The following is a 10569-nucleotide window of genomic DNA, read 5'->3' on the forward strand; positions in this document are numbered from 1 at the left end:
ACTAATTGCTTTAGAAATTAAGACCAATGGTATCTAAGGTACAAGATATCAAAAAGAAATATATGAGATAAAATGCTATTCTTGAATTAAGTGGGGAGAAGATCTAAAAAGACAATTCTCAAAAGAATTACAAATTATTTAACAACCATGTGAACATATTCCAAGTTGCTAAAATTAGAGAATACAAATCTTAACAACTCTGAGATTTCACCTCACATCCAACTACTTGGCAAAGAATTCAAAAGATGAGAAAATCAGTATTAAAAGAATTATGAAAAGAATAGCACACTCATACATTGTTAGCTGAGCTATGAATTGGTCCAATTACTCTACTCTGGGATAAGAATTTGGAATTATGCAAATGGACTAAAATATCTAAAGCTGTTAACCTAAAATTTGCCCTGGTAAGTATATACCCAAAGGAGGTCAGTGACAAAAAAAACACCTTCAACAAAATATTTAGAGAAGTATTTTTCATGGTGGCAAAAAACTGAGGGGCAGTCAATGACCATTGACTGGAAAATGGTTAAACAATTTGTGGCATAAAAAAAAATATTGCTATGCTAGAAGAACTTATTAAATTATTAATGATGAATATAGATAAGCAGGGAATGATACAATAATGTTAAAGTAAAGAATAATACCTAATCAATCAAAACAATGTTCCAAAACTATAGTGACTACATTTTGAATGGGAGATGTTTTTTGATATAAATTTTGTAGAACTTTTTATCCTTTTCTTAATAATTTATTACAAGGGGTAGTTTTCTGGAAGGGAGTAGGCAGAAGTATGCTAGCAAATGTTTAACTGGCTCCAAGTTCCACACACTTTTAAATTTAATCTGTATTATTCACATTTTTTTCCATCATTCTTTAAATCTAGACAATCAATAAAACAATGTAATCAAATAAAATTATAATCCAGCCCTCGTTTGTACCTTTGCGATTTCTAAAATGTAAATGCTCACACTGAAAATTTAAAAAGTCTCTGCCAGTTCCAATGGGAATTGTAAGATGATATAAAAATATATGAATAAAAAAATTTTAAAAACAAAAATTAAGATCAATCATTAGTTCATTTATTGCTTATATGCCAAAGGTGAAAATAGTAACAATACTTTCACTTTTTAAAATAAACAATATAACCCAAATCAATCCAGATGTAGAAACTGGTGGGATAAAATATAAACTTCCAAATTAGGGTTCTGTCCTTTAGCTATTAAGTCGTTCAAAATACACAAAAACAAAAACTGTCTCCAACTCTTTTTAGCTTTAATAAGAATATTACTACCCTCTCCCACACTCTTAAGATTGCCAAATTGAGATTCTTTGAGTCTCACATTGGCATTTCATTTATATCTTCTATGTACTTCCAGACTTCACAGAATCTTCCCTTCCTTAGAACAGTTTAAACTAACAAGGCTTTTTTTTTTGCCCTGAGGCAATTGGGGTGAAAGTGACTTGCCCAGGGTTACACAGCTAGGAAGTGTTAAGTGTCTGAGGCCAGATTTGAGTTCAGGTCCTTCTGATTTCAGGGCTGGTGCTCTATCCATTGCACCAATTAGCTGCCCTTCACAAGACCTTTCTTGATCCTTGATCAAGGTGCTGGTGCTTTCCTCTTGCTAAGTGTGCCTTGAATTTATTTTGTATCTGTTTGATATATACATGTTCCCTTCAGAAGAATGGAAGCTCCGACAGAACAAATATTTTCATTTTTTTCTCTCCATATCACCAATACCTACTTCAGCACCTGGCATACAGTAGGCTTCTCATAAAGCTGAGAGAGAGAAAGACCCCTCCTCAATATATGCACACAAAAACTCCTGGGTCAGAAAGAGCTAAGTTCAAAACACACTGCTTGTTAAATATAGATCAGTTTCCTAGTCTGTAAAAATGGGGTCAGAATAGAAGATCTTAGCCTAAGGCTTATTCTTGTTTCAATTATTTCAGGAATTCTGCTTATCTACTCTGGCAGGCAGAAATTTGCCTTCTTGGTATCCCCCACAATATCTGGCAATGACTTTGCAAAGAAAAAATGCTCAATCAATATTTTCTGAGTGACAAGTCATTCAAAAAGATTTATAAAAAACCCAAACCATCATGGCTAATCAGGAGTTAAATGAATGAGGGAAATTTGGAAGGGAATGGCACTCATTGATCTCTATGGCTGGCAAGAAGAAGCTGGACTTTCCACTGTCAAAAAGTCAATGAAGCTAACAGGAAATTGATTCAAAAGCTACTGAGCACCAGATATGCAGCAGTCATTTTTCAGCCTGGCTATGTCATGAAAGTATATGAAATGTAAATAAATACTTTACACTTTTCAAAACATAGAGCTGCATGGCCAGGACTATTTTTTTTTTTTTAACCTACTCCTTTGTTGTTGTTAGAGGCACCTTTCAAATACTAATATTCTTTGGTGTTATCTGACTACAAAATAGATAGCATCCCGTCTCTGAAGAATCAAAGTTGCAGGTCACCCAAAAGGCAATAAAATGATACATTAGGGGCCCAAGTGGGTGACAACATATTGTTATTATTAAAGAATTATGCAAGAGATGCAACAAAAAAGCTATTATTAGAGAAATGATGGAAAAAGGTTATGAATTTCGGAGGCAAGTATAGACAGGCAGAGAGAAAAAGATAGTACCATGAATAAGACTTAAGAACTGCAAATAAATAAGCATATAGTTCATATATTCAAAAGATAATGCTGCATTGCTATACATGCAATTTCAAATAGAGGAAGAGCTACTGCATGTTGGGTGGACTAATGGGAGATTTACAGAATGAAGACTTTATGCATACAAGATTTGAGAAAGCATGAATGCACTGCCATCTGCACCAATGAAGGGAGGCATCCACTTTGCTAAGAATCATCTTATTAAACTAACTTAGACCAACTTCCCAAAATACATGTCTTACCCATGCCAAATCATGGCATACTTTAGTAGATTTTAAATTAAAATACAATTTTATGAGAGTACATAATTTAGACATGCCCAAAGGTATAAAATCATATAATTCAAATCAGAGTACCATATAACTACATATTTTTCATGTCGCCAATACTACTCATCATTCTTTTAAAAACAGACAAATCAGCATTTTTATTTTGGCCCAGATCAGCGATTTCATTATAAGGCACAAACTTTTAGTGAAGAGATCAACTAGTACAGCTCAAGTTACTTCTTTACAACTTGTACTCTTAATTAAGCAACATACTCCAAATTACTAGAGAAGCAAAGAATTAGAGTCAAAATCCAAACCTTGTCCTCAAGGCACTTACAAACATAAACAAAACAAGCTATATAAAAGACAAACAGGAAGAAATCATTAACAGAGAGGGTTTGGGGAAGGCTTCAAGTAAAAGAAATAATTTTAGAACAGACATAAAGGAAGTGAGGAAGGCCAGTAATGAAAGTGGAACTAGAAAAGAGAATGCTCCAAGTATAGGGAACAGCCAGAGGAAGAAAATCCCAGTGCTAGGAGATGAGATATCTTGTTTGTGAAACAGCCAGGAGGCCAGCATCACTGGAAAGATAAGAGGAGGCTAGGTTATGAGTCTTTGAATGCCAAACAAAGCATTTTGTATTCCTGAAGACAATAGAGGGTCACTGGACTTTGAGTAAGGGAGTAGTAACATGATCATATGTGCATTGGGGAGAGAACTGAAGCAGGCTGCAATAATCCAGGGGTACAATGTATAGGGCAGGGGTTTTCAAACTATGGCCCAAGGGCCAGATGCGGCCAGCTGAGGACGTTTATGCAGCCCGCTGGTTATGGCAAATGGGCTGAGGGGTGGAGATACGAGTGTGAGCTTTTGTTTTTACTATAGTCCGGCCCTATAGTCTGAGGGACCGTGAACTGGCCCCCTTTTTTAAAAGTTTGAGGACCACTGGCGTAGGGCCTGCACTGGAGTGATCAAAGTGTCAAGGGAACAGTACTAAAGAGATGTTGCAAAGATGGAAATCAACAGGCTTTTGGCATTTGGGTGGACATGAGAGAGGGAGATGTTTGTTAGTGAGAGAAGTAATTAGGAATTGAAGATAACTTCTAGGTCGAAAGTGTGAGAGGTTAGAAGATGGTCTTGCTCTCGAGAGTTTAGAGGGAAAGATAATGAGTTGTTTTGACATACAAGTTTAAGATGTTCTATCTAAAAATAGTCAATAACTATAGCAATCTAGTGTTTGACAAATCAAAAAACCCCAACTTTTGGAATAAGAATACACTATTTAACAAAAACTGTTGGGAAAATTGGAAATTTGTATGGCAGAAACTAGGCATTGACCTACACTTAACATGGTACACTAAGATAAATTCAAAATGGATCTAGCCATAAAGAATGAGATTATAAATAAATTAGAAGAACATAGGCTAGTTTACCTCTCAGACCTGTGGAGGACGAAGGAATTTGTGACCAAAAAAGAATCAGAAATCATAATTGATCACAAAATAGAAAAATTTTATTATATCAAGTTAAAAAGATTTTGTACAAACAAAACTAATGCACACAAGATTAGAAGGGAAGCAAATAAATTGGGAAAACATCTTTACAATTCTGATAAAGGCCTCATTTCCAAAATATATAGAGAATTGACTCAAATTTATATGAAATCAAGCCATTCTCCAATTGATAAATGGTCAAGGATGTGAACAATTTTCAGATGAAGAAATTGAAATTCTTTCTACCCATATGAAAAGGTGTTCCAAATCATTATTGATCAGAGAAATGCAAAATATTACTACACATGTGTCAGATTTGCTAAGATGACAGGAAAAGGTAATGACAAATGTTGGAGGAGATGTGGGGAAACTAGGACACTGATACATTGTTGGTGGAGTTGTGAATGGATCCAACCATTCTGGAGAGCAGTTTGGAACTATAGTCAAAAAGTTATCAAACTGTGCATATCCTTTGATCCAGCAGTGTTACTACTGGGTTTATATTCCAAGGAGATTTTAAACGAGGGAAAGAGACTTGTATGTGCCAAAATGTTTGTGGCAGCCCTTTTTGTAGTGACTAGAAACTGGAAAATGAATGGATGCCCATCAATTGGAGAATGGCTGAGTAAATTGTGGTATATGAGTGTTATGGAATATTATTGTTCTATTAAGAAATGACCAGCAGGATGAATACAGAGAGGCTTGAAGAGACTTACATCAACTGATGCTAAGTGAAATGAGAAGAACTAGGAGATCATTGTATACTTCAACAATGAGAGGATCCAAATCGGTTCCAATGGATCAGTAATGAACAGAACCAGCTACACTCAGCAAAAGAACACTGGGAAATTAGTGTGGACCACAGCACAGCATTTACACTCTTTCTGTTATCGTTTGCTTATATTTTTGTTTTTATTCCCAGATTTTTATCTTCCTTCTAAATATGATTTTTCTTGTGTAGCAAGACAACTGTATAAATATGTATACATATATTATATGTAACATATACTTTAACATATTTAACATGTATGGGACTACTTGCCATCTAGGGAAGGGGGTGGAGAGGAGGGGAAAAGTTTTTGCAAGGGTCAATGTTGAAAAATTATCCATGCATATGTTTTGTCAATAAAAAGCTAAATAAATAAATGTTTAAAAAAAAAAAAAAAAAAAAAAAAAAAAAAGATGTTCTGTTTAGACCACTGAAAATTTTAGTAAATTTCCCAGGTAAATATAACAATATTGTTCTCAGAAGCATAACTTGAGCTCAGATCTTCCTTTCTGGCATTCTGAATATTTTATTCTCTCTGGATTTTCATGACATGATTATTGGTTTTCCCTCTTAGCTGTTTGGTCTCTCTTCAGAATTCTTACTGGATCACCATCCATACGCCATTAACTGTGCCTCTGCTCCAAAGGCTCTGTCCTAAGCTGGTGTCAGACACATAGTAGGCCTTTAAATGTTTAATGATCTGATAGTTGAACTTTGGGAGCTGATGAAAGTGATCAATCAAATATATGTAGACAAACCCCAAATGTTTATTTCCTTCCTGACTCCTAACCATTTCAAACTGGTTTCTAGTCTTATGGAAATGATAAACTCTACATTCAAAACAAAATTCAATCTTTCTCTCAAAATCTTATTAGTGATGAAGATATTACCATTCCTCTAGATATTCAGAATCAAGAACCCTGTACCATTCTCAATTCCTCAGTCTTATTCTATATATACTCAATACTTGCCAAATTTTGTTATTTTTACCTCTACAAAATCCTTTACATACGCTCCAGGCTCTCCATGAACATAATAGCCACTCTTGCAGGCATTCATCACCACTGTACTGAACTATTGCAGTCTCTCCTTTTGGGTCATCCTGCCTTAAGTCTTTCCCCACTGCTAACAAATGTTGATTTCCACAATTGCTATGTTACTTCCTCCACTTCTACTCAGATTTCAAAGGCTCCCTATTATCTCTAAGATCAAATATAAGTTCCTCTCTTTAACATCTATTTAAAACTCTTCACAATTCAGTCCTTTTCTATTTTTCCAGTCATCCACTCATTTCCTTGTTGTTACAGAGTGCAGAGGGAGAAAATAAAGCAGTCCAGAGAAAGCCTTGAGGTAATACCTACAGTTGGGATCAGGGCAAGAATGATAATCAGTAAAATAATCAGCCAGAGGGGTAGAAGGAGAAAGAAAAGCAGGGTTATTTTTGAAGACCAAGAGAACAGAGGATCAAAGAGGAAAGGGTATGATTAAAAGAATCAAATGTTACAAAGAATGACACATATTAAATTTTAGAGAAAAAGACAGAATTGCTGTATTTCAAAACTAAGGAAGTGACTTGTATAAGGCCATACCAACTCCGAATGTTTTTAAAAATCTGACTCATAAACTTGTGTACTTTGCACTACAAAGGGCTGTTTTATGAACCCTGTAATTAAAATAAAATTCCATTTAGGCAACCTAAGCATTAAGAAAAAGAACATCCCATCCTACCGAAAGGACAGCAATTCAAAAAAAAAAAAAAAAAAAAAAAAGATAGCAATTCACATTTACTAAGTACAGAAATTACATACACTAAATGCCACTTAAATTTATAAATTCCAGATTCACAGTATTCAAATCCTTCCATAATATGGTTTCACTCTACCTTTCCTTATTCTGCTACTCCTTTTCAAATACGGTTTTGTTCTACCACAAAGACAAAAAAATCAACAAGGACCTAAGGGGGAGGGGAGGAGGGAAAAGACTGACAGGAGAGGTGTCTGTAAGTGTCTTAAGTATATACAAATAAAAGACCAGTAGTTTAGGGAAGGAAGGCAGTAACAGTAGGGGAGAATAGGAAAGACTTCATCACGTAAAATGCTTGAGCTGACTCATGAAAGACATAAAAGGGATTCTGAGGAAAAAGCTGAGGAGGAAGATCATTCCAGGCATGGAAGACAGCACAAAAGGCAGAGAACAGAAATGGGGGTGAATCATGTAATGAACAAGAAGGCAGTCTGGCTGGAGCAGAGAATGTGAGAAAGGTTGTACTGCATAATAAGACTGGAAAGATTAGTAGGTGGAAGGTTACGAAGGACTTTAAAAGCCAGAGCTGACTAAATAGTGAGACAAAACATTTACTGGCAAGGAAGATCTCTAAATTTTTAAAATTTATATAAAACCATTTTCCTTATTCAAACAAAAATTAAAATTGCATAGGAATTTTCCCCATCAAAATTTTTTGTATATATCCCTTATATAGATTTTAAATTTAAAATTCTGTGCATTTTAAAATCAATAAATATAACATTAACCAAATATGCAACTGTTTCAAATATATTTTCAACTCTTCTAAAATATTTACATTTAATGTCACTTTTCCTAGAAAAATCATTTAATAACTGACAGATTCACTTATCCCATTTGATTCTCATAACACTAAAAAAAAAAAAAAAAAGAATACAAATATTGTTACCCTCATATGAAAAGGAAACAGGTTTATTAAGGTTGTCATGTAAGATCACACTATTATTTAAGTGTCCAGAGGCCAGATCTGAACCCAGGTCTCTCCTAACTCCAATAAAAGAAATGTAAAACACAATTACTTATAATTCTAAAACACATATAAAAAGATTTCCCAAAATGCTAGGAGATAAGATTTAATATCAGTTTTAATGGTGGAACAAAGAAGAAAAGGGAATTTTACAGTATTGTCCTAGCAGAAGTTAGAATATTTATTGAATTAATTTTAATAAAACAAGTTCCATTCCCATATTCTTCCACCTCTGATTTATTTCACATGACATTTATTTAAAATACACAATAAGAAAGCTTCAGTTCTTTCAGTTTACTTTTCCCTCTATTTTTCTATTTGTTTTAGGCACCAATAATGCCATCCTTATTTAGTAGCAACATGGTACAAATCTAGGTCTCTGCACAGTAATTGGATGTTTTTATTTTTAATTTGTTTACAAGATTTAGAATTATTCAAAATAACTAAAATTATCTAGTACTAACTCGGTACAAATCTAGGTCTCTGCACATTAATTGAATGGTTTTATTTTAAATTCATTCACAAAATTTAGAATTTTCCAAAATAGTTAAAATTGGAGTTTTCCAAGATTTGGGAAAATAATTTAAAACCACTCAGGTAACAAGTCATTATAACAAAGATGTTTTAAGTTACATTATAGTATGGTCTAATCTAAAATGATCAGCATTACATTTGCAAATATTATCTCAATGTTTGTTTGTTATGTATATGTAAATTTATTAAAAATGTACTGGCTAGTAGCCCAGTAGTTATACTCCAAAAAGGCTTAGAGTTTGTGGCTTATATTCAAATTCTACCTTTAACCGTGTGACCCTGGGTAAATCATTTAACTTTCCTGGGTCTTTAATTTCCTCCACAAGAGGAGGAGGGAGGACCAGAGGACTAAGGTATATTCCAGCTCTATTAGCATTTAATTTATATTGACACAATACTTTCTTCTCAGAGGCCTTGTCAAATCTTCCATATTTTGTGTTTGTGTATGTGTTTAGATTTAAAATTTATAAAACAAATATGCCTATTTATGCTTATCAGAAGAAAACAAAATTGTTGACACTTAAAAATATAATGTGATCAAATAAAAATAACCTTTGGCATTAACTTGGTAAAAATGTTACATAAAATACAAGATAACCAAAAGAAAGAAATGATCAAATGCTATTTCAGTGGTACCCAAATTGACTAAAATGAAAACTTCATACACTTAAAACTATACAAATCTGGAAAATCAGGAAAATAAAATGAATTCTTTTTTACAAAGTAATAAGATTATTTTCTTCTGTTACATTTTCAGAAGAATGCCTTCATATTCAGAAAATGACAATTACAAGCTCAGTTAAACATTTGCAAAATTCTCAGTTCGTTTTTTTTTCAAAACATTTTTGCTACATAAAACTATTTTCCTGAATTCATACTAGTATTGAATATGGAAAAACATATTTTTATAAGAAATCTGAATTCGGTAATAGTCCAAGAATTGAATTATAACCTAGAACCATGTGTGCTACATTTTACATACCAGAGTCATTGTTTATAAAGAACTGGGGACAGAAAGGGAAAATCTTAGGGGATAGAGCCTTAGACAAAAGTAAAATATTCTCTTGAAAATGAATGACTTCAGGATAGTTCCTCATTTCTCCAAAAGCATCAAGACACATAAAGATAATGCCTCAGAAAGGTGGGGGGGAGGGGGGATCTAGAACTTAATGGCGTCCAGTTTAAAAAAAAAACACCCACATTAGCTCTGGAAATTAACACTGCGCCTGCGCAGCCACCGCCCTAGCAGCTGCACAATTGCAGCTACAGCCGGACCCCGCAGGATCACGTGCTCCCATGCAGCGCCGCCCGCAGCTCCGCAACCGCGCAGGCGCAAACACTCCATCAGCGACCGCCATAATGCGGGAAGCCCTGCGAACTACAATAGTAATTTAAGAAAACTATGGTTAAAACAGCCCCTAGAGTCCATATATACCTTTCGGGGCTGGAGATGCGGCAGGGAGGGCCAAGCTCCTTCCTGCAGTCCGCCCCGCACTGGCGTCTCTCAAACTCGTCACCTCAGTCTCGCGCACACTCCCCTCTCTGCGCCGCCTGCCGCCGCCGCTGCCACCGCCTCCGCAGATTCAAAAACAAACCCGCTTCTCCCCAGCACGCGCGGGGGCCGTTATGCAAATGAAAGGAGGAGGGGCTCGTTCCTCTTTCCCTTAGCCACGCCTCTATAGCTCCCAGCCAATGGTAAAATCGGCCGTTGGTTTGCCATGCAAATCTCCCGGTTTTTTATTTGAATGAGGAAGGCAATTAGCTCCGCCTCCTATCCTGTGGAGAGATCTGACGGTTATTGGTCAATAATCCAGCCGCCCGTTGGGCTATATAATTGACCTGTGCTTCGAGCTGTCGGCTGAGGTGCTTAAGCTTAGCCCTTGCGGTGGCTAGGAAGAGATAGAGAGGGAGGGAGGGAAGGAGAGTTAAGGTCGAAGGCTGAGCCTGAGATCTTCAGGAAAGATATCAACGGAAGTGGCTTAATTTGTTGATCATTTACTTTTACATTTTTCAAAGTATACTTTGAACCTCTCCAGAGAAAGCAGTCTGG

The 10569-nt window shown here is 35.4% G+C and overlaps 1 protein-coding gene across 3 annotated transcripts in view; it reads right to left on the reverse strand.

Annotated features, from left to right (window-relative positions):
* ATF7IP (activating transcription factor 7 interacting protein) overlaps positions 1–10127 on the reverse strand; it is a 130638-nt gene extending 120511 nt beyond the window's left edge. For 2 of the 3 annotated variants that reach the window (XM_074269119.1, XM_074269113.1), the window contains exon 1: positions 9955–10127. The gene's annotated coding sequence lies outside the window, so the exon portion shown is untranslated. The remainder of the gene's footprint in view (positions 1–9954) is intronic. The other variant, XM_074269111.1, reaches the window with a different exon arrangement.
* Positions 10128–10569: the final 442 nt, after the last annotated feature.

Source organism: Sminthopsis crassicaudata, chromosome 5 (assembly GCF_048593235.1).
Source record: "Sminthopsis crassicaudata isolate SCR6 chromosome 5, ASM4859323v1, whole genome shotgun sequence".
NCBI lineage: Eukaryota > Metazoa > Chordata > Mammalia > Dasyuromorphia > Dasyuridae > Sminthopsis > Sminthopsis crassicaudata.